Here is a 24457-nt window from a genome sequence, read left to right as displayed (position 1 = left end):
CAACAGTACCTTAAAATCTGCACAGCATAAAATCTTCACAAGCTCATGGAGGACTACAATGAGGTTTAACTGAATGTATATTCATCAACCACTTATCCATCCAATCTTTCATCCACCCATCCATGCACCCATCCATCCACCCATCCACACCCATCCATCCACCCATCCATCATTTGTCTATTGCTTAATTCATTTAAATTTATTCATTCCTTTCTCCTCATCTTCTTGCCCTGCACATGCTTTCCCTTCCTAATGTGTTTGATTCTGAGTTATAAGTCATTTCAGGCTCATCTAATACATTTCTTGGTCCAGACCTGGAATTGGCCATTTATCTAAGAGTTCCTGGTTCCTTTAGGTACAATATTATATTATCTGGGTGCAAGAGATGCTCTTTGTTACTGACTCAGTCATTTTGTGTAGGACTTGTCAGTGCACAGAGCTTATATATATATATATATATATATATATATATTCAAAGAGAAAACACATCATGAATCCATAGTGATATTTTAAAATGTTAATGTTGATTAAAATATATAAATATACACGTAACATGACGCCATTTCTATATAACCCAAGAACATGCAAAACTAAATACTTTCCTTAGTGGATGCATAAGGTGGCAAAACAAGGCAAGTAAGTGATTTACTTTCCAGGCAGGATATGGTTACCTCCAGAAGAGGAGAGGTTGTGATCCAGAAGGGGTGTTCAGAACCTTCTGCGAGTGCTGACAATGCCTTTTCCCTTGATGGAGGTAGTTATATAAAGTGTCTGTTAACTTTAGAGTAGTTTGCTAGGTTATACATATGTTCATATAATTTACTGTATGTATTAAAATTCACAGTATAAAGTTAATTTTTAAAAAAGTTGCTGTGGCCTGCTCTTTTCAACTTTTCATAAGCATCACTGATTTTACTCTCCCAACTTTCTTTTCCCAACTATTTCAGTGCTATTTTTGAATATTCCATGCTTTAAAAATTTCATGCAAAACATTTGGAGCTTTTTGGAGGAATGACACCAAAGACTTCTAATAAATATGCCTGGCTTGTTAGATTAGCTTTATTAGGACTTTTTTTTTTTTCTTGCCTTGCACTATTGGTCCACACATAGGTACTAAATAATTCCATTTTCTTTCATTAACTGAATTGTCAAGGCCCACCATCCTGGTCTCTATATCTTTCATTTGTGCTTAATGTATTTTATTTATTTATTTATTTATTTTTTAAAGATTTTATTTATTTATTTGACAGAGACAGAGACAGCGAGAGCAGGAACACAAGCAGTGGGAGTGGGAGAGGGAGAGCAGGCCTCCCACCAAGGAGGGAGCCCGATGTGGGACTCGATCCCAGGACCTCGGGATCATGACCTGAGCCAAAGGCAGACGCTTAATGACTGAGCCACCCAGGCGCCCTGTGCTTAATGTATTTTAAACCAAAAACATTAGCTGGGCATTTTGTAGTTGTACAGAACTGTGCCACACACCTCGCAAGCAGTATTTACCCCATCCTTGAAAACATTTGCATTATGTTGATGAAATATGGTTGGAAAATTAAATTATTGGGAATTGCTTTTCTACTCAAAATCTATAATTGGGTAAAAAAACAAGTGCTATTTTTATTTGTTCAGATTTAAAATTATAAGAAATAAATCTGGTTCCTGACATATGTTGTATTTATAATAAGTGCATGGTATTATAAAGGAAAGGCAAATATTATTTTTTATTCACTTTAAATAGGCTCAGAGGAGAAGAATGGTTTCATATTTTTGTGGTTTTGTTTGTTTTGTTGTTATTGTTTAGAAATAATTGGTAATTGGTGGAGCTGGGATTTGAACCCTAGTCATAGTTCTCTTACTTTATTCCAAGATTTTATTCCAACTTCCTCTATCAAACATACTTGATGCATCAGTCCTACTAATTACCACAAACATGATCCAATCCTATTTGCAAGCCAAGGTTTCATTACATCTATTTGGTGTCTCTGAATCTTCTAAATCCCAGAACACTGGGCAAATTGGGCTCTCATTTGGATGGATACAAACCAACATACTGACTAAACCTGAAAATATCACTTACTTATAAAACTTGGAAGATTTTAGAGAAGACTTTGTTGCCATTAAAAATGGGATAAAAGCTAAATTCAGTGATTTTTGAGGCATACTGAGCAGTAGATAGAATCTTGGTTTAGAAGCTGGAAAACATGAATTTTTATCCAGTCTCTGTTGTTTATGTGAGGTAGTAGTAGGCAGACAAACTGACAGCTCCCTATTGTTTTACAGCTCCAAATCCCACTACACTCTTTCTCTAACCTAGCTTTCCAGGCTCAACACCTCAGTGCTCTCTTTCTCCCTTCCTTTTTGTCCAGTGCGTGCACACACACACACACACACACACACACACACACACACACACACACACATACACACATACACTCACACATATCCTAGTCATTCTGAGTTTTGCACTGAGCATACTATGAATCTTTCAGTCTCACTGCTAACATATGGGCGGTTCCCAGGAACTGTTTGATTTCTTCCTGAATCAGCAAAGCAGTGTTCTTTTGTCTTTGTCAAGGTTACACACACATGAAATAAACTGACCTAAATAAAAATGGGAACATATTATGTAAGGGCTTTCAAAGGAACAAAACACAGCTGAACCTTTTGAGAACATTGGCTGAAGGCATCAGATACTGAGGTAGGATCTCATCCCTGAGGTAATGCTGGGGTGGAAAAATCTAAACTATAATTTGCTGGAAGCTTAGTGTGTATGAATCTGGGAGTTAAAAGTTCCAGAGGGGGTTTACCTCCTAGAGCTCTATAGGGTTCTCACATTGAAGATCAGAGAAAAATCCCCTCATGCTTCTGGCGGGGAAAAGGGAAAAGTGGCCATTTTGAAATATGCTGGAGTAGTCTGTTGTTTTTAACAAGGTCTGCCCTTAAAAGAAACTATTTACCAGTGCCTAACCTATAGGGGTATTGTCAGATCCTAACTGACCTAGCGGAAGGGAAATACCCAACTCCAGCCCATTCTGGCTTTCCACATAGGGAACAAAACTACAACTCCCTCCAGTCATCCTGTTCCATCAGAGGGAGTAGGAAAAAACAGAGAGTCACTTGTAAGTTTCACAGCTAAGAGGCGGAGGCTCATTAAGAGAATGTGCCTAATCATAGGAGTACAGAACAGTTCCCCTCTCCACACACCTAACCACATAGCCAAAGACATCTATTTACCAGAGTTACTTTTGCCTATGACATTCTATTGAGCTTTCAACAAGATAACACAAGACATAATAAAAGGAAAAATACACAGTTTGACGAGTCAGGACAAGCATCAGAATCAGACTCAGATACGGCAGCGATTTTTGTATTATCAGACAAGGAATTTTAAAAAGCTATGATTAATAGACTAAGAGCTCTAACATAAAAACAGGTAACATGCACAAACATGGATAATGAAAAACAGAGAGACTGAAATTCTAAGAAAGAACCAAAAAAAAAGGGGGGGGGGCTAGAGATCAAAAACAGTGGTGGAAATGAAGAATGCCTTAGATGAGCTCATTAGTATACTGGATGTGGCTGAGCAAAGGATCTCTGAACTTAAGAATATATACATAGAGTTCTAGCAGTTTTGAGGTGGAGTCTTTTGGGTTTTCCACATACAGTATCATATCATCTGCAAAGAGTGAGAGTTTGACTTCCTCTTTGCCAATTTGGATGCCTTTGATTTCTTTTTGTTGTCTGATTGCTATGGCTAGGACTTCTAATACTATGTTGAATAGCAATGGTGATAGTGGACATCCCTGCCACATTCCTGACCTTAGAGGGGAAGTGCAAGACTGTTGAATCACAAATCTGTACCTCTGAAACAAATAATGCAATATATATTTAAAAAAAAAGAAGAAGATAGCAGGAGGGGAAGAATGAAGGGGAGTAAGTCGGATGGGGAGACGAACCATGAGAGACGATGGACTCTGAAAAACAAACTGAGGGTTCTAGAAGGGAGGGGGTGGGGGGATGAGTTAGCCGGGTGATGGGTATTAAAGAGGGCACGTTCTGCGTGGAGCACTGGGTGTTATGCACAAACAATGAATCATGGAACACTACATCAAAAACAAATGATGTAATGTATGGTGATTAACATAACAATAAAAAATTTAAAGAAAAAAAAAGAATATATACATAGAAACCTCCAAAACTGAAAAGAAAGAGAAACATACTAAAAAAGAAAAGAAAAGGAAAGAAAAGAAAAAGCAAAAGAAAATCCTAGAAATGAGGGACAACTATCTAAGATGCTTGTAATGGGAACACCAGAAGAATAAGGGGAAGGAGAAGGAGGAAGGGGAGGGGAAGGATGAGAAGGGGGAGGGAGAAGGTAGAAGGAGAAGGAAAAACAGATAAATATTTGAAACTATAATTACAGTGAATTTCCCCTAATTCAATGTCAGAAACCAAACCAGAAATCCAGAAAGCCCAGTGACCATCAAACAAGACAAATTCAAAAAAAAAAAAAAGAAAGAAGAAAGAAACCAAAACAAACAAACAAACAACAGGAAACTACACACCTAGGTGTGTCATATTCAAATTGCAGAACAATGAAGATAGAGAAAAAAAAGTTCTGTAAGAAACCATTGGTAAAAGATGACTTTATCTATACAGGAGTATAGATAAGAATTACATCTGACTTCTCCTCAGAAACCATACAAGCAAGAAAAGACTGGAGATAAAATTGTTGAAATAAAAATTCACCAACCTAGGATTCTGTACACTGCAAAATTATCCTTCAAAAGTAATTGAGGGGCCACCTGGCAGGCTCAGTCGGTAGAGCATTCAACTCTTGATCTCAGGGTTGTGATTTGAAGACCTACCTTGGGTGTACAGTTTATTAAAAAAAAAAAAGTAAATGAGAAATATAAGAATTTCTCAAACATTGAAAGAATGTGTTGCACGTAGATCCACCTTGCATAAAGTGTTAAAAAGAAATTCTTTAGAGAGAAGGAAGTTAATATAAGTGAGAAATTCAGAACTACGTAAAGAAAGGAAGAATACTAGAGAAAAAATATGTGCTTTTCTTTTTTTTAATGATTTTATTTATTTAACTGACAGAGAGAGAGAGAGAGAGAGCGCGCATAAGCAGGGGGAGTGGGAGAGGGAGAAACAGACTTCCCACCGAGCAGGGAACCTGATGCAGGGCTCATTCCCAGGACCCTGGGACCATGACCTGAGCTGAAGGCAGACAATGACTGAGCCACCCAGGTAGCCCTGTTTTTCTTTTTCTCAATTGATCTAACAGAAGAGAATTTGTTTAAAATATTTATAACCTTATATGTATGTTAATGTTTGTTTATATACCGTAAAGTATATATATGTTATATATATAAAGCATATATATATATATATATATTTACTTACATAAGTATAAATTAAATCAATGACAGCAGTGGTACAAGGGATGGGAGAGAGGAATTGGAATATTGTATTATTATAAAGTACTTGCATTATCCATGGAGTGGTTATAGTGTTATCTGAAAGTGAATGACTAGGCAAAGCCCAGAGGATTTTTAGGGCACTAAAATTATTCTATATGATGCTATAATGTGGATACATACCATTATACACTTGTCAAAACCCATAGAATGTATAACACCAGGAGTAAACCTTAATGTAAATTATGGCATTTCAGTGATAATGATGTGCCAAAGTAGGTTCATCAATTATAACAAGTGTACCACTCTGGTGGTGAGGGAGGCTTTGCATGTATGGGGGCACGGGGCATATGGGAACTCTGCAGCTCTGCTCAGTTTTACTGCTTTTGTGCTAAAACTGCCCTAAAAAATAAAGTCTATATAAAAAGGAAAAGATTAAGGAAGAACAACCATGGGGCTTTTCACTTTGGATGAAATGTCAGTCCAGTTGCCTGCCACTACTGCTAGAGCTCTGGCTGGGATCTAATCTGATCTTTTCTGATCCAATCATTGGAGCTACAATCAATGATGAGATTTGAAGATTATTTAGTTCTCTTTAGTTGTAAGAATAATAAGAGTAAAGATTAATCCTTCAGGTTAAGGCTAGGTGCCTGGGCTAGCTTGACTTAAGACCCAAATCTGATGGGCAGGTTCATTAGAGCAAATGACCATTGACTCATTCTTTCATTCCTTCAAGCAAATTTATTTGGTGCCTATGTATCAGACTCTGCTTTGGGGAAAAACAGGACACATGGGTTATTACTGCCTTCTAGGGCTAATCTCTTCAACTTTAGACACACCCCTTTCTTTCTCTGGGTGCTGACACAGGACCTACACTACTTAGATTCAAATTCTAGTTTTGCTTCTGTCTATTATGTGATTGTGTGAAAGTTAATTTGATCTCCCTGAGCCTCAGTTGACTCATCTGTAAAATGGAGATAATATAACCCATTTCCTTAGGTTGCGTTGAGGCTAAAATTAAAATAACCACTGACAGATAGTTTCAAACTAGGGTAGTTATGAATGATTGATTGATCTTGCTGACTCTCTGGCCCCAGAGTGGGGCAGCCAGCCCAGGGACCATTGATAAGTATTAATTAAGGCATGACTAAGAGAGCTTTGCAGAGGTGCAGGGAATATGTGGTTAGGATTTGTTTTTTTTTTTTTTTTTTTAAAGATTTTATTTATTTGAGAGAGAGAGAGAATGAGAGATAGAAAGCACGAGAGGGAAGAGGGTCAGAGGGAGAAGCAGACTCCCCGCTGAGCAGGAAGCCCGATGCGGGACTCGATCCCGGGACTCCAGGATCGTGACCTGAGCCGAAGGCAGTCGCTTAACCAACTGAGCCACCCAGGCGCCCTGTGGTTAGGATTTGTAAGTCCAGAGTCTGGTTCGGGTGTTTCCTTCAGTCTTGGATGACAAACTGGAAAGTTGTTCCACCAATAAGTGTGTCTGCCCAAAGGCCAGCAAGGAGCCGGCAGGGCCAAGCGGAATGGTTCCCAGTGGCATGTGCACCCAGGCACAGGTGTGAAGCCCACATGAGGCCAGGAGCACCTCAGTCTCCACCGAGGATTCATGGAAAGCAGAACTGCGATCATAGGACTGCTCTAGCCCACTTCCATTGAGGAGGCACTGCTGGAACAGTCATAGTGCTGCCCACAGGGTTGGCACTCCAAATTGTGGAGCCTACGGCCCGGTTGTGAACTTGAACCCTAAGAAGCAATGGGAATATTTAAAGAAACTCTCCATCTTGCCTATTAGAGTAGCCATTGTTGTGGAGAGCAGTCATGAGAACAGTAAATAGTTTGCGAAAATGTGAACATATTGGAAGTTTTACCAGGGACTTAGTGACCCAGTGGAAAAAGTTGGTTTCTGCATAACAGAACACTGAGACTGATAAAAAGGACTTGAAAAAGAGCAATTATTGAAAGTGTCCCAGGGAGGAGCTTCAGAAGGAGGAGAAAATGAAGGACTACCAAGAAAATTGGAAAGCCTCCAGAAGCTGATCCACATCTTTGACCACAGACAAGGGAAAAAACAAAATTTAGAAAACCCAGAGCTGGAGAGACCTCACAAAGTGTCTCACAGTTGTGAGAGGAGAGATGAGGGAAAGAGGCATCCCAGAGTTTCACCAGCTTATTCTTATTCCTCAGACCAGGAATCTGCTGATGACTACCATGTTCAGACACCTTTATCATCTGCCTGTCCTCATGAGATATCTATGGACCATTACAGATCTCCAGTGGAGGACCACCAGCCCACTCTTCCACACCAGAAGCCTGGCCACATAATGGATCCCAGGACAGACTGGGACTCAGTCAATAATGGCACCTGGGTGAGCCCCGGAGGAAAGGGGCTGTGCCCACAAGGAGAAACTTTTGGAGGATACCAAGGTGGTGAGAATTCCCCTGCTTTGATCATCAAGAAATCACACAAGGTGGTCTCCAAAGAGGAAAGCCAAAGGCAACTCTCAGGGATAGAACAAAGGAGAAATCACTCCCTAGTGGTGTCAAGAAAGGGAAGGAAAGAAAGGCATCAGCATCAAGAAGTTTTTACTCCCCTTGGAGATTTAGACAACCATCTTAAAAAGGCAAATTATAGTATCAGAGAAAACCAAATCAAACCAAACAAGCAAACTCCAGAGTAAAAACACAGGAAAGGATTCCAGGGAAAAGAGGTTTCTGATAACCTAAAAACTTAAGAAGGGAAACTAAAAACTTCTAATTTGAATAAAAAGTCAGTGGGCTTCCTCCCTGAAGTTGAAGAGGAAGATATGGATGATGAATTCAAGAAGCCCATCATGTCTTTGGAGTCAGACCTTAGCTATGACCAGCCCTGGAAGAAAAAGAAAATTTCATTTTTGTGAAAACTTTAATCACTGCACTTGGAGGGGAAAAAAAAAAAGGACTTACAAAGAAAAAAAAATTCCAAAAGCACTAGTTAAAAAAACATGGACCCCATTCAGAAATTATCTACAGTGAAGGAAAACAAGTCAGAGAAGGTACAGCCAAGTGGAATTGATTCTGCTAAGCTTGGAAAGGTCTCTGCTGATGCATTACCAGTGTTATCAGACCTCCTATTACCCAGATTAGAGATCCATCACCATCCACTTCCTGTCCTTGAATTGATGTTCTCCTTCCAACAATGCACAAAGCACTGTCTTCACCCCAGGAAAAAGAAGCTGACTTAATCAAATCAGACTGAATTCTAAGATGCAGGTATATTCTGATTCTAAGAATGCCTATCTCCCCCCCAAAAATAAGAGCAACAATAGAAATAAATTTGAATTAAACAAGTAAGTAAAGAAAACTATAGCTTTGTATATCTGTTAGTGGAATAAGATTCATACCAGTTAGAGAGAGTTGCGGGTGACTTTCTTGTGTCTTCCCTTGACAGCCAGATCATCAACATTTATGGAGTCCCTGTTTTTAATGAGCATGGTATTAGTAACTGCAAAATGAAATTCCACATTTCCTTTAAACCTGGAAATCTATTCAGGAAGGCAGTTTACATGCTAATGAAAAGACTTAGAAGTGTGATTCTTCAGTCATAACTTTTCAAGGATATTTTGGAAAAAGTGCTTCTTGGGTCCGAATTTACTTTTAATTAGCAATTTTTTTTAATACCATTGCTTTAAATGACATTTCCTACACATCATTTGTAGGTTCAGCAGCACATACATACAAAACAATCAGTAAGTGTTCTTGAATTAGTTTTCTTTTTACATTTAAGGAATCATAGGTACATTTTAGCTTAGTTCTTAGTAAAGAAGAGAGGTTTTAAAATTACTAAAGTTTCAAAACATTTATTTAAATAAAAACTCGAAGTCCTTCAGTCAAACCAGACTACAATAAAATGATAAGAATGTCCATTCTTATAGCTGATAACCCACCTGTGTTTGAAAACAGTCTGAAAATAAAATATATTTTAATAAGCCTCGAAAATAGTAGGCATGAAAAATGACTACTGAATAAAAAAAAGAACAGATATTAATAAAAATGAGTTAATATTAAGAAACATATTTAAGAATTGAAGTGTTGCAGAGATTTAATAAATGGACTTGCCTCAGAATCATAGGCAAGTGCAAATAATTTCTCACTTGCAAGTGCCAACACATATAGTGTTCTCCTCCAGCCTAATACTTGAATATACATCACAGTAAAAACTGGAAGGAACTTAGAATGGAAGAAATTACATAAAAAGTAATATACAAAGAATGTTTAGAATAATGTGTGGCACATAATAAGTATTTTATGCTTTAATTATTATTATTATTATTATTACTGCTATTAATACTATTAATAATACTATAACTTCAGATAAAATAGAAACGTGAAATATCAACAATTTAAAGTTAAAACTGTCAAAATTTACTTGGAGTGTTTAGTTCCATATAAGATGGTTGGGTACCTGGCTGGCTCAGTCAATAAAACATGCAACTCTTCATCTCAAGTTCCTGAATTTGAGCCCCATATTGGCTATGGAGAGTACTTAAACAAACAAACAAATTAAATAATAACAATATAACATGATTATGTTTCTAGAAAAAACTATACAAATACCCTAAGAACTAATAAGCAAGTGTAGCAAGGTCACTAGATACAAATTTAGTATACAAAATCCAATTACTTTCCTATAAGCCAGAAATGAATATTTTGGATTAGAATTTAAAAAATAATAATATTTATAATAGTACCAAAAATTGAAGTTCATGGATAAATATTACAAAACATATATGGAATCTGCATGCTGAAAACTACAAAACACTGATGGAAGATCACAAATCAAAGAAAGGGAAAGATTTTGTTCCCATTGATTGGAAGATTCAATATCATTAAGATAATCAATTCCTCTCAACTTAATTTATAGATTCAGTGCAATCTCAAGGAGGACAAAAGTAACTCTACTCATTGCTCATGAATGTTTAAAATGGTACAACCACTTTGGAAGAAACTGCAAAAGTTTCTGTTCCACTTTGGAAGAAAGATTAATAGTATTTGAAAGAAAGGAAGAAAGATGAATAGTATTGCCATAAGAACCAGCAATCATGCTCCTAGTTATATACCCAACGATTTGAAAACATCTGTTTATATAAAAACTGCATGCAAATTTTTATAACAGCATTATTCATAATAGCCAGAAAATAAAAGCAATGAAGACGTCATTCAACAGTTGAATAGAAAACCAAACTTGTATATCTGTACAAGGGAATACTACTCAGTGATAAAGAGGAATATCTCATTAAGCCATACAAATATGTGGATGATTTTTAAATGCATATTGCTAAATATCAATGTAAAAGATGTAATCTTCTACTCCAATATCATGAAACTAGGCTTCTACTATCTGCCATTTATTACATACCTTTTAATTTCCATTATAAATGAATTGTGATTTTAGAATTGTTGACCCAATATTTGGGAAATTCTAAAGAATCAAGTCTGAAGTCTACATAATGTATGATTCCATTTATATGGCATTCTGTAAATGCCAAAATTAAAAGAGATAATTACACAGATCAACATTTAACACACTTTTGGCAAGAGTGAGGTTTAAATAGGGGACATACAGAGAAATTTTTAAGATGGTAAAATTATTATTTGTGGTATATAGTTGCAAAAATTTTCAACAAACTATTAGTAAACCAAATTCAACAATACATTAAAAAAGATCATATACCATGATCAAGTGGGATTTATTCCAGGATGCAAGGATGGTTCAATATCTACAAATAAATCAATGTGCTACACCACATTAACAAAATAAAGCTCAAAAACCTTATGATCATCTAAATAGATACAGAAGAAGCATTTGAAAAAAAAAAAACTCAACATGTACTTATGATAAAAACTCTCAAAAAGTAGGTATAGACAGAATGTATTTCAACATGATAAAGGCCATATATGACAGCTAACACAATACTTAATGGTGAAAGAGAGTACTTTTCTTTTTTCTTTTTTTTTTTTTAGATTTCATTTATTTTTTTTTGAGAAAGACACAGCGAGAGAGGGAACACAAGCAGGGAGAGTGGGAGAAGAAGAAGCAGGTTTCCCACAGAGCAAGGAACCCGACGCGGGGCTCAATTCCAGGACCCTGGGATCATGACCTGAGCCAAAGGCAAATGCTTAAGGACTGAGCCACCCAGGCGCCCCATTTTTTTTTAAGATAGTACTTTTCCTCTGAGATCAGAAATAAGACAAGAATGCTCTCTCACCACTTTTATTCAACATAGTATTGGAAGGCCTAGCCAGAGCAATTAGGTAGAATAAATAAATAAAAAAGTATACAAATAGGAAAGGAAGAAGTAAAACTATTTGCAGACACATGAGTTTATTTATAGAAAACCCTGAAGACCCTGCCCCAAAACTGTTAGAACTAGTAAACAAACTAATTCAGTAAATTTGTAGGGTACAAAATCAATATACAAAACTCAGTTGCATTCTTTTACACTGACATGATCTATCAGAAAGAGAAATTGAGAAAACAACCACATTTACAATTGCATCAAAAAACTCAAAAAAAATGAAAAAAAAACTAGGAATAAATTTAACAAACTGGATGAAAGATCTACACTGAAAACTATAACATTGATAAAAGAAACTGAGGAAGACACTCATAAATGGAAAAATATTTTTTGCTCATGGCATAGAAGAATTAATATTGTTAAAATGTCCATACTACCCAAAGCAATCTGCAGATTCAATGAAATCCCTATCAAAATTCCAATGGAATCTTTCAAACAAATAGAACAAATAATCCTAAAATTTGTATGGAACCACAAAAGATCCTCAAGAGTCAAGCCAGTCTTGAGAAAAAAGAATGAACCTGAAGACATCACACTCCCTGATTGCAAACTACACTATAAAGCTATAATAATCAAAAATAATATGGCTTTGTCATAAAAATGACACATTAATCAACGGAACAGAGTAAAGAGCCCAGAAATAAACCCACATGTATATGGTTAATTCATTTATGACAAAGGAGGCAAGACTATGCAATGGGGAAAAATAGTTTCTTCAATAAAGAATGTTGGGAAAAGTAGACAGTCCTATGCAAAATAATGAAACTGGACCACTATCTTATACCATACACAAAAATTAACTCAAAATGGACACCTCCCCCCCCAAAAATGGACCAAACATTGAATGTAAGACCTGAAATGATAAAACTCTTGGAAGAAAAGTTAAGGAGTAAGCTTATTGACATCAGTCTTGACAATGACGTTTTGAATCTGACTCCAAAAGCAAGGACAACAAAAGCAAAAAATAAAATATAAAATAAAATAAAATAAAATAAAATAAAATAAAATAAATATATATACATACTGAATGGGGTCCTGCAACAGAAAAGATAGTAGTTAAAAAATAAATAAATCTAAATAAGGTATAGATTTCAGTTAAAATAATAAGTCAATATTAATTTCCTAACTGTAACAAATAATACTATGCTAATATAAGATGTTAATAATAGTGGAAACTGGACATGGGTTAAATAGGAACTCTCCACATCTTTCTTAAAAATCAAAAACTATTCTAAAATAACAAAGAGTTTATCTAAAAATACAACCAGAAGTTTGACTGAGTGATTTTGTAAAAACAAATTTATCAATTCACACAAAAAGATAAAAGTGGGAAAGTGAGGAAAGAAAATGAAAATGGGTATATTTGGAACATCCAGTATGTGCAAGGTGTTCTAGACACATTGCATATTCAGTGTAATTTACTTACTTTATGTCTCATAAAAGCATGTAGGAGGACATTGTTATTTCCAATTTTTAAATGGATAAAATAAGAAAGTTTAAATGACCTAATATAAAAAATTCAACAAAGAATGTTGAGAGTTTAAACCTAGACTTGTTTATTTGTCTAAATATTTTATTGTTATTTGTGTGTGTGTGTGTGTGTGTGTGTGTGTGTTTCCATTTTAACCAATTTTTAAGTGAACGATTCCAGGACATTAATTACAATCAATGCTCTGTTAACTTCACCACTAATTCCAAACCTTTCATCCTTCCAAACATAAACTCTGTATATATTGTTCCCATTTCACCAGCTCCAGGTAACCTCTAATCTCTATGAATTTCTGTATTCCATATATTTTATTTAAATGAATTCACACAATATATATTCTTTTGTGAATGGCTTATTTTATTTAGAATAATGTTTTTAAGGTTTATGTGATAACATGTATCAGAACTTCATTAATTTGTATAGCTGAATAATATCCATTGAATATATATTCTTTGTCAATTGATATACACTTGGTTTGTAATTTCATGAGAATTTAAAGAATTCCTGTGTTTCCATTTTTAAAAAAAAATAAATGGCTGTGTCAAAGCTGTAGATACCACTTTAGGTAGTTTTGGCATCTCTAAAATATTAAATCTTCTTAGCTGTGAACAGTGGACTAGCTATCAACTAATTTTAGGTCTTCCCTGATTTTTTCAAAATGTTTTATAGTTTTCATTGTACATGTATTTCAGTTTGTAGTTATATTGATTCCTCAATATTTTATTATTTTTTCTTTACTAGATTTTATTTATTTGACAGAGAGAGAGAGAGCAGCAGAGGGAGAGGGAGAAGCAGACTCCCTGCTGAGCAGGAAGCCTGTCCCAGGACTCAATCTCAAGACCCTGGGATCATGACCTGAACCAAAAGCAGACACTTAACAGACTGAGCCACTCAGCCACTCCTTGATATTTTGTTCTATTATATGCTATTATAAATGGAATTGCTTTTAAATTTCCTTTTATGAGTGTTCATTGTGCGAGTATAGAAGCACAACTTTTTTTTTTTTTCATTTTGATCTTATATCACTCCACTTTGCTGTATTTATTTAATAGCTCTAGTAGCTTTGGTGGGGGTTCTTGGGGGTTTTCTATATTTAGGATCATGACATCTGTGAATTGAGATAGCTTTACTTTTTTCTTTCCAATTTGGATGCTTTTATTTTGTCTGTTTTTTAACTGCCCTGGTTAGAACTTCCAGGACAGTGTTGAATAGCAATGATGAAAGTGGGTATCCCTGGCTTGTTCCTAATCTTAGCAGAGAAGATTGCAGTCTTTTACCAATGAGCATAATGCTAGTTGTAGGGTTTTCATTAATGCTTCTTATCATATTGTGAAAGTTCACTTCTATTCCTTGTTGTTGAAGTGTTTTTATCATAAAAGGGTGTTCACTTTATCAAATGCATTTTCCACATCAGTTGAGGTCATCATGAGTGTTTGTGTGTTTTCATTAATTCCGTTTAAAATAGTGTGTTATATTGATTGATTTTCTTGTTTTGAACCCCCTTGCTCCTTGGGATAAATTCCACCTGGCCATGATATACAATTCTGTTAATATACTGCTGGATTCATTTTGCTAGTCATTTTTAAGGATTTGTGCATCTATATTTATAAGGGATATTGGTCTGGGGCACATGGTATTAGAAGGTAGAAGGGGGTCAGTAATGTATCTTCCCAACTGAGAAGACACTTCAATGCTGAAAAATGAAGCAAGCCACTCCATGCCATTTGCACAGAGTTTTATTCAGGGTAACTTACTGACAGGGGCAATCAGGCAGACAGACAGTATACCAGCATTCTCTGCCCCTATTCTCCACCCCTATCCAGAACTTAATCCCCAGCTTTTATGGAATGAGCGGAATGGTGGTGAGGTCACAGAGTAGTGATCTAAACTGGGGCCATCGGTGCTCCAGAGGCTCCCTTCTAGTTATATAAAGTAGCACCGCCTGTAGGCAGAGAGGAGAATAAGATGGAAGACCAAAGATGGAGTCCGTGTTGTCAGCACTCCAAACATGGTAAAGTACTGAGGTCTGTCAGGAGGCAGAGAGGGGCAAGAACCATGGGTCAGACGATTTATTTTGGTTTCTGCAGGAAAGAAAGGGAAAGCAGGATAAAGAGGTTTAGGATTGGTTAGTTTAAATCATTTCAGTGGGCTCTAGGGCACAGAGGCTGTCCCTCGTTGTTTAGAACCAGACCCCTGGGTGGTTAGAGCAAGTGAATAGTGGCCCAGAAGTGTGAAAGCCTGATCCAGATGGTGGTAAGAGTGTGGGCTCTGGATTGGTTAGTTTGTATTTGACAATTTCACTTTCAGGAGAATAAGAGGATTGTTTATTAGCTGTAGGAATCTGCTAACTGGTTGTTTTCCTGTTGTTGAATTTTAAGAGTTCTTTACATATTTTTAATAACAGTTCTTAGTCAAATACCTCTTCTATAAATACTTCCTCACAGTCTGTGGCTTATTGTGTAATTCTTACAGTCCTTCACAGAACAGATTTTAAAAATTTTAATGAAGTGCAACTTATCAATCATGTCTTTCATAGATTGTGCCTTTAGCATGATATCTAAAAAAATCATCCGTGGGGCACCTGGGTGGCTCAGTTGGTTAAACGTCTGCCTGCCTTCCTTCCTGCCTGCCTTCCTTCTTTCCTTCATTCCTTCATGATCCTGGGGTCCCGGGATTGAGCCCCACATTGGACTTCCTGCTCAGTGGGGAGTCTGCTTCTCCCTCTCCCTCTGACCCTCCCCACTGCTTGTGCTCTTGCTTTCTCTCTCTCTCAAATGAATAAATAAAAAACCTTTAAAAATATAAAAATTAAATAAATAAAAAATAAAGTCATCCTTGCACCCAAGATCATCTTAATTTTCTCTTATCTTCTCCTCTAGGGATTTTGTGTTTTATATTTAAGTGTATGATCTATTCTGTGTCTCTCTTTTTTTAATTTTTTTTTTTGGTCAGGAATGAAAGGCCTGGGCCTAGAGTTTTTTTGTTTTTTTTTTAGATGTTGATATTCAGTTGTTCCAACATCATGCGTTGAAAAGACAGTCTTTGCCCCACTGTATTTTTTTAATCATTTTTCAAAGATCAGTTGATTGTATTTATTTGGTCCTACTTTTGGACTCCATTCTTTATAACTTAGCTATTTGTCTATTTTTTCACCGGTGCTACACTGTCTCGATTACTATGCCTTTATAGCAAGTCTTAAGGTCAGGTTCTCTCAGTACTCTTTCTTCTCTCTCAGTACTGTGGTGGCTATTATCGGTCTTTTGCCTCTCCATTTAAGCTTTAGAATCAGTTTATGGATATGTACAAAATAACTTGGTGAGGTCGGAGTTGAGATTATGTTGAATCTATAGATCAAGTTGGAAATAACTGACATCTTGACTATATTGAGTTTTCCAATTCATGAACATGGAACATTTCTCCATTTATTTAGTTCTTTTTTATTTATTTCATCATAGTTTTGTAGAAACTAGATCTTTATCTAGATATTGCACATTTTTTTTAGATTTATATATAAATATTTTATTTGGGAGGTGCTAATATAAATGGCATTACATTTAAAAATGTAATTTCAAATTCTACTTGCTGGTATATAGGAAAGTGATTGATTTTTGTATAGTAACCTTTTATTCTAAAATCTTGCTGTAATTACTTATTAGTTCTAAGAGTTTATTTCTTTAGAACTATTTTGGATTTTCTACATAAGCAATCATGTCATCTGTGAAAAAATTTACTTTTTGTTTCCCAATCTGTGCACATTGTTTCCTTTCTTTTTCTCTTCCTCTCACTATTCTCCTTCTTTTCTGTCCCTTCCTTCCCTTCCTTTCCCCTCCCTTCCCTCCATTTCCCTTTCCCTCCCCTCCCCTCTCCTATTTTCCCCTCCCTTCCTCCTTCTCTTCCCTTCCTTCCCCCACTTCCCTTCCTTCCCCCACTTCCCTTCCTTTCCCCTCCCTTCCCTCCATTTCCCTTCCCTTCCCATTCCTTTGTGCTTTAGCTAGGACTTCCAGTACAATACTCTTATATTCACAGGGCACATTTTGCCTTGTTCCTGATTTTGATGGGAGAACCTCTACTCTCTTACCATCAGTTTTGATATTACCAATGGCTTTTTGTAGGTTTTCTTTATCAAATTGAGGAAGTTCCCTTCTATTCTTAGTTTACTAAGAGTTTTTATTTTGAATAGATGTTGGATTTTTGTCACATGCTTTTTCTGCATTCATTGAGATGATATTTTAATTTTTTTCTTCTATTGATTTGACAGATTACATTAATGACTTTCAAAAATTTAACCAGCTTTGCATACCTTAAATAAATCTCACTTGGTTGTGGTAAATAATTCTCATCATTGGACTCAATTTGCTAATATGTATAGGATGTTTCATCTATGTTTGTGAAGGATACTGGTTTGTGATTTTTGGTTTTGTTTTGTTTGTAATGTCTTTGTCTGGTTTTAGCGTTAGGGTAATGCTGGCTTCATAGAAGGAGTTAGGGAGTATTCTCTCTGCTTCTATCTTTCCAAAAGAGATTAGAGAGAATTTGTATAATTTCTTCCTTAAATATTTGATTGATTTCATCAATAAACCCAGTTGAGTCTGATGTTTTCTGGTTTGGGAAGGTTATTTATTGAATTTCTTTAGTAGATATAAGCCTCTTTGATGTATTTCTTCTTATGTGAGTTTTGGCAGATTGTGTCTTTCAAGGAATTTATTAGTTTCATCTGGGCTATCAACATCGTGGGCATAGGGTTAATAATATTCCTTTATTATCATTATAATGTCCACAGGCTCTTTAGTGGTATCCCTCTTTCATTTCTGATATTAGTAATATGTGTCTTCTCTCTTCATCCTGTTAAGAGATTTTTCAATATATTGATCTTTTCAAGGAACTAACTTTGGGTTTTATTGATCTTCCCTATTGACTTTCTGTTTTAAATTTCATTTATCTGTTCTAATTTTAACCATTTCTTTAGCCTACTCTGGATTTAATTCACTTTTGTTTGTCTAGTTTCCTAGGATAAAAGTTTAAGTTGCTGATTTTAGATCTTTCTTTCTAACATAAGCATTCAGTGCTATAAATTTCCCTCTAAGCTCTGCTTTTGCTGCATCCTACAAATTTTGATAAGTAATGTTTTCATTTTCATTTAGTCCAAATATTTTTAAAATTTCTCTTTAGAGTTCATTTTAGACTCATGCTTTATTTAGAACAAATTGGTTAACCCACGTATTTTGAGATTTTCCAACTCTGTTATTGATTTCAAAATGGCTACATCTCCATCACTCTGCCAGAAGCATAGGAATTTTTTTTCAAATCTCCAATGTGAGAACCTATTAGGATAACTAGATGTTAAACTCACGAAAGTGTCAAGGCTCCCAATTATTAGGTCACCCCATGTTTTTTTTAACTCATATTTGTTCATGCCAAGCCTCCAACAATTCCTTAATTATAGTTCAGGGTTTCCTTCCATCTTATGGGATCCCATGAGGTTTCTCCTCATACATATTTGCTCCAGGAAGTCATCATTCTCTTTATTCCCCTGTCTCTATTTTTTGTGGCAGTTGTTTGCCCTGTGACCTCACTTTTCTGATGAATCTAAGAAGTATTGTTGATTTTTCAGTCATTCTGATTTTATTTCTTAGGTTAGAGTAGCAAATTCCATACTCCTGATATGCTGGACCAGAAACTGGCAATCTCTGCCTTTTGAATGGAGAAGTAATACATTTACATTTAAAGAAATTACTGATAAAAGAGGACTTACCTCTCTATTTAGATTTTTTTAAATATTTTTTTCTGTATGTATCTAGATCTTGCACATATTTGTGTTTCTTATTTTCTCTATTATTGACTTCTTTTGTATTAATTTGATTTTTTTTTTTTAGTAGGGAATTCTTATGTTTTCCTTATTTACTTCATGTATATTTTTTAGGGTATTTTCTTTATGGTTACCATGGGAGTTACACTTAGCATCTTAGATCCATAGCAGTCTAGTTCAAATTGACATCAACTTAATTTCAGCAGCATACAAAAACTCTACTCCTATACATTTTTACCATCTCCCACAAATATTGTTGTCACAAATTATATCTTTAAATATGGTGTGCCCAATAACATATTATGATTATTTTTATACATTTGTCTTTTAAATCCTATAGGAAATAAAGGGTAGTTACAATCCAAAAATACAACACTGACTTTTATACTTGCCTATTTATTTATATTTACTGGAGATCTTTATTTCTTCATGTGGCTTTTAGTATCTTCATGTGGCTAGATTCACTGCATTTCAGTTTGAAGGACTCTTTTTTCATGTTTTTTGTAGGGCAAGTATAGTGATAACTAACTCCCTTATCTTTTATTCATCTGTGAATGTCTTAATTTCTCTTTCATTTTTAAAGGATAGTTTTTCAGGTTATAGATTTCTTAGTTTTTTTTTTCCTCCCAGCACTTTATATATTTCATTCCATTCACTTCTATCCTTCAAGTTTTCTGATGAGAAATCAGCTGCTATTAATCTTATTGAGAATCTCATGTACATGATGAGCTGCTTCTCTTTTGCTGTTTTGAAAGATTTCTAAAACATCCCCCCATTTTTTTAAGATTTTATTTATTTATTTGACAGAGAGAGACACAGCGAGAGAGGGAACACAAGCAGGGGGAGTGGGAGAGGGAGAAGCAGGCTTCCCACAGAGCGGGGATCCCAATACAGGGCTCGATCCCAGGACCCTGGGTTCATGACCTGAGCTGAAGGCAGACGCTTAATGACTGAGCCACCCAGGTGCCCCCAAAATCCCCTAATTTTCAAAACTAAATAACATGTTTCTAAATTATCCACAGGACAAAAAATAAATCAAAGGGAAATTAAAATATATTTTAAATTGAATCAAAATGAAAATGCATTGCATGATATCAAAAATTAATGGGTCACTGCTGAAGCAATTCATAGGAGAATTTTACATTACAGAATGGAAATATTAGAACAGAAAAAAGGTCCCAAAATTAGAACATCACCTAATTAAACTGAAAGAAAGCAGAAGAAATCACAGGAAAAATCACAGGAAATTATTGAAACAAAAAAGTAAAATTATAAGAACGTCAATGAAACAAAACCTAGGTCTTTGAGAAGATTAATAAAATTGATAAATCTCTAGGCAGGATGATCAGGAAAAAGAGATGACACAATTGACGAATATCAGGAATGAAAGAGGTGATACTGTAGATTTTAAAGTTATTAAAAGATAATGAATCAATGTTATTAACAAATTCATGCTAAGAAACAAGGAAGTTAGATAAAATGTTCAAATTCCTTTTTAAAAACAAACTACCAGACTTACTCGAGAAGAAATTAATAAATTGAATGGCCCTAAGTTTATTAAAAATGCTAAATTTGTAATTTAAAATTTTGTTACAAAAATACCAGTGAAGTATATCAAACAATTAAGCAAGAAATATCAATACTATACAAATTCTTCTAAAAAATGAAGAGAATATTTCCTATCCCATTCTTTGAGATCAGAATTACCCTAAAACCAATATTGAATAAAGAAAAATAGAGATCAGTATTCCTCATAAACATGTAAAAATCCTAAATAAAATTTCAGCAAATCAAATCCAACACTATATTAAAGAGATAAGATATAACAACCATGTGCCATTTATTTCAGGAACATAAGATTGATTTGCCATTTGAAAATCAATCCACATATCACAATATTAATAAATATGAGAAAGATAAAACCCTATGCCTATCCCAATATGCAGAAAAACCATTTGTCACTACCTAGCACATTTCCCCAATAACAACTTTCAGCAAATTGAAACAGATTAAGACAGAGATTAAGACAGAGATTTTGGCTCCTGCATTGGTAATATAAAAGATCATTGTGTAGTTAGAAATGAAGAGAAGGTTCAAACCTGGCCTGTTTAAATCTATAACAGGACCCCTCTCTGTCAGGCCAGGTATAGCAAGCTCTGAAGCTGACACAGAGATCTCTCCTGTGATTCACACTTTAAAAAATTTTTGGGAGTGTGAATTATGCAGGAACAAGTTTTCAGTGGCCAAACATAATTACACATTATTTCAAGCTCTTTGTATTTCTCAGACTTCATGAGCAGGGAGGATATGCACTCACTCATTCTCCCCATGCCCCCCCCCCCCTTTTTTTCAGGTTTTGTTGATTTACATGAGATCAGGCTTCTCTGTTTCTGTGCCACCCCTCCTTCCCTCTTCTGTCCAGCTCTGTAGGGGTGAGATACTGTGAATGTGTATGTTTAATATTTGTGTGTGTGTGTTTATGTACTGATACAGAGAGAGCAGGAACCAGACACACTTAATGGCCTAGAATAAATGGCTGATCGATCAGAACAGCTAAGTATCTGCTCTCTGTATATACTTATGGTGTATATTCGGTGTCTAACCATATACTTACTTATATAATTCTATAATTGTATCATGTGTATATGACTTTATTATTGATACAGACTTTGAAATATATTTTATTGTGATAAAGATGCATAACATAAAATTTATCATCTTAACAATTTCTAAGGGTATAGTTCAATAGTGTTAAACATATTCACATTGTTGTACAACCAGTCTCCAGAACTTTTTTATCTTACAAAACAAACTCTATACCAACTAACAATAGCTCCCCAATTCCCTCCACCCCCAACTCTTGGCTACTATCATTCACCTTTCTGTTGCTATGAGTTTGACTGTTCTAGATATCTCATATAAAAGGCATCACATAGTTTTTTTGTGATTGGCTTATTTCACTTACCATAATGTCATCAAGTTTCATCTATGTTGTAGCATGTATCACAATTTCTTTCCTTTTAATACCAAATAATATCCTGTTGTGTGTATATAGCACATTTTGTTATCCATTCCACTCTAGATGGACAATCTGGTTACTTCTACCTTTTGACTATTGTGAATAATGCTGCTACAAATATGGTTATACAAATATCTTTTTGAGGGGCGCCTGGGTGGCTCAGTCGTTAAGCGTCTGCCTTCAGCTCAGGTCATGATCCCAGGGTCCTGGGATTGAGCCCCACATCAGGCTCCCTGCTCACCGGGAAGCCTGCTTCTCCCTCTCCCACTCCCCCTGCTTGTGTTCTCTCTCTCGCTGTCTCTCTCTGTCAAATAAATAATAAAATCTTAAAAAAAAAAAATCTCTCTTTGAGATCCTGCTTCAATTATTCTGAATATATATTTAATAAGGAAAATCTATGTCCTAAGATGGCCAACCAAGCCAGCGAGAGAGTCCCAGTCCCTGCTCCAGGGCTCTTCCTAGTTCTTCTCCCTGCTCTGCTTCCCACACGCACCAATCCGGATTCTTCTCCCTGTCCCGCTTCGCGCACGCACCAAAAGTGCCAAATATGCGGAAGTAAAAGTGTATAAATTGTCCCCTTTGTTTGTGCTCAGGGCTCAGACCTTTGGAGATCACTCTCCTCTGAGCCTGCCAGCATTAAATAAACCTCTTGTCCTCCAAGATCTCTGGGTGCCACTTGGTTCTTTCATCGGGTGATCCAGTCCTGGTTCTATAACTTTTGGATTCCTGACCGGGAAACCCAACCGCAATGACCCATTGTTGCCACCAGTTTGGGGGCAATGGCAGGTGGTGATGGAACGAGGGGTCATAACAGAAAAGGCGCACCCTGCCTAATTTTTGGCAGTCTCCCACCCTGGTTACCTCAGGCCGGCCCTGCTCCACTGTTTCCGCCAGATGTGAGGGGACTTGGCAGGTGAGGACCTGGTCCCGACGTCATATTCCAGTAAGGCCCAGATAGGCCCACTCCCATTGGGGTGGAAGGGAAACCTGATCACCTCCCAGAGACCTCTTAGAGGTCTCATAGGTAGGGATTCCCAGGGAGGGAATGTAATAACTTCTGGAGTGTGAATGTGTGAATGAATGTGCAGTCCGACCTGGCTTGTTCAAGCGGACTGATTCTATGACTCCACAGGTGGGCACCCTTAATGTCCCCAGAAGCCTACAGAGTCTGAGTGGGCCCATCTGTGATTCCTTGATGTATGGCATACAGTCTATGGTGGCTTTGGAATAGTTTCTGATCATAAGTCACAACACAGAGACCACTACAGCTAAGCCTCACCTAAGCTCCTTCAGGACATAGCCAAATGGCATCCTCACCTCAGGAGGCACCCCCCCCTTTGTCTGTCTCTGCGCCACCGCACACGGGGACATCACCATGGGGTCAGGGCAGAGTAAACCTATGGTTCTAGAGACCATGATCAAAAATTTCAAGGAGGGGTTTTGGGAGACTATGGAGTCAGGATTAACCCTGGCGAGTTGAGAACCCTATGTGAATTGGAATGGCCCATCTTTGATGTCAGGTGGCCTTCAGAAGGGAGATTGGATGTCCCAATGATTCATCAAGTATGGCGAATCATAACAGGAGAACCAGGACACCCTGACCAGTTTTTGTACCTTGACTCCTGGCTAAGAATTGCTCAGATCCTTCCCCCCTGGGTGCAATTTGCTTGCAATAGGCAGGGACAGGCCAGGGTCTTAATTGCCTCATCCAAGTGACCTAAAGAAAATCAGCAAAAGCCCCAGTCTCCACAAATCCTAGTTGGAGATCTCGAGGACGAACTGACCCTGCCCCCACTCTATGTACACAAGACTGTCTACACCTGGCCCTTCAGCTCCAGACACTCTGCTACCATTGGTTTCACTGGTGCCCCCAGGCCCAGAGGATCCACCAGCGCCCCCAGGCCCAAAAGATTCACTTTTTCCAGGACAGCAGCCAGGCTGTGCCGCAGGCCAGGTGCAGGCACCCTCCAAATGCCTGTATGAGAGACGTGGGAACGCGAGAAGCACGATGAAGACAGGATGGTCCAACCCGGCCGTTCCATGTTGTATTATCAGCCCTTCTCTACCACCAACCTTCTCAATTGGAAACATAACACCCCATCCTACTCTGAAGAAACTGCAGGATTGTAGACCTCATAGAATCCCTCTTCCAGACTCATCAGCCAACCTGGGAAGACTGCCAACAGTTACTCCGCACCTTGTTTAACACAGAGGAAAGGAGGAGAATAATGAAAGGTGCACAGCAGTACCCGGAAGAGCATGCACCAGCGGGAGTCACCCACCCTAATGCCTGGGTTAATACAGCCACACCCAAAGAGCACCCAGCATGAGACTTCACCACAACTGAGGGACAGGCCCACATCCGCTGGTAGCAGGAGG

The 24457-nt window shown here is 36.8% G+C and overlaps 1 pseudogene; it reads left to right on the top strand.

Annotated features, from left to right (window-relative positions):
• The first annotated feature begins 663 nt into the window (after positions 1–663).
• LOC113920400 lies at positions 664–23309 on the top strand (annotated as a pseudogene).
• Positions 23310–24457: the final 1148 nt, after the last annotated feature.

The sequence above is a fragment of the Zalophus californianus genome, chromosome 3 (assembly GCF_009762305.2).
Source record: "Zalophus californianus isolate mZalCal1 chromosome 3, mZalCal1.pri.v2, whole genome shotgun sequence".
NCBI lineage: Eukaryota > Metazoa > Chordata > Mammalia > Carnivora > Otariidae > Zalophus > Zalophus californianus.
This window is presented reverse-complemented; position numbering and strand designations above follow the sequence as displayed.